Here is a 1,638-nt window from a genome sequence, read left to right as displayed (position 1 = left end):
GCTTAAAACGACATCGTTTTAGGCTGGATATGTGTTGTGATTTTAGGACACAAAACGACATAGTTTTGGGGAAGGGTAAAATGGGTATAAAACATCCAAAACGACGTAGTTTAATGTTAAAGAGGTCCAAAGTGAGAGAAAACCAAAGTTCAGGGGGTCTAAGTGAGAGCTTTGGAAATTCAGGGGGGGTTTTTCAAATCGGCTGGAACTTCAGGGGGGTTTTTCAGAAGTTTCCCCCTCTTTTTTTTTTCTTTTTTAACAGAAACCACCAAATTCCAAACAAATAAACACCAATTAAATTATGACACGTATCACTCATAATAAAAAGGAAAAACTTCACTTTACACTCCTAAATTACCGTGCGTTTTGACAAGCCCTCAAACTTCAAAACCAATAAATTTGAACATGTAAACTTTCAATTGCAGTCAATTTGAACCTCTCCATCAGATTTTAAAAGTGATACAATGACGTTTATACCCCTGAGTTTTTTTATAAAATTTTAAATTTACCCAAAATTTCAAATTAAAAAATAAAATAAAAAATATTATAAAAAAAAAATCACAAGGTGACCCACGGTTGGACAACCTTGTGACCATTTTTTTTAAAAAAAAATTTCTCATTTTTTTATTACAAAGAAAATTGAAGGGTAATTTTGTCTTTTTATGAGTTTTAATGGAAAAAAGTTGACAAATTAGGGTAAATTGCATCAAATTGAAAGTTCGAGAGGTGAAATTGAGAGGTTTTAAAGTTTAGAGGGCTTGTCAAAACGCGCAATAATTCATAGATCTAAAGTGAAGTTTTCTCTAATAAAAAAAAAAAAGGGAAACTTTATTTTATACCCCTAAATTACCATGCATTTTGAGAAGACTCCCCTGAATTTCAAAAACTCTCAATTTAACCCCTGAACTTTCAATTTGATTCAATTGACTCCCCTTCGTCAAATTCAACCGTTAACCCCTAACGAAAATCACTAAAAAGACTAAATTACCTTTCAATTTTTGTTTTTTTTTAATTATTATTTTCATTTGAAAAATTAAGGGTAATTTTGAAATTTTATAAAAAAGTCAAGGGTATAAAGCTCATTTTATCACTTTTAACGTCTTAAATTTAATAGAGGGGTACATTGCATCAAATTAAAAGTTCAGAATGTGAAATTGAGAGTTTTTTAAATTTGAGAGGGTCTTTTCGAAATGCATAGTAATTCAGGGGTTTTAAGTGAAGTTTTCCAAAAAAAAAAAAAAAAAATTATAAATATGTAAAATATATATAGTAAAAATAAAAATGACAAAAATAACAAATAAGTTCTTATACTCAATTCAATCTTCTTTCTTTTTTCTTTTTCTTTTTTTGGATAGAAATTGCCAAATGCCAAATAAACACCAATTAAATTATAACATGTATCACTCATAATTAAAAAAAAAAAAAAAAAAAAATTATAAATATGTAAAATATATATAGTAAATAAAAATAAAGCATAGGTGATTGAGCCAATTATTTGACTAATAGCATGTTTGAGATTGTGTTAAGATGCCATGTGACTAGTTTAGGTTATCGATCTGCAAAAGCTAATAATGTTATAAATTTATGTGGCCCTACAAAGCCATGGCTTCGGATTGGGTTTCTAGTGGTGGGAAGCTT

The sequence above is a fragment of the Corylus avellana genome, chromosome ca5 (genome assembly GCF_901000735.1).
Source record: "Corylus avellana chromosome ca5, CavTom2PMs-1.0".
In the NCBI taxonomy this organism is placed as follows: Eukaryota; Viridiplantae; Streptophyta; class Magnoliopsida; order Fagales; family Betulaceae; genus Corylus; species Corylus avellana.
This window is presented reverse-complemented; position numbering follows the sequence as displayed.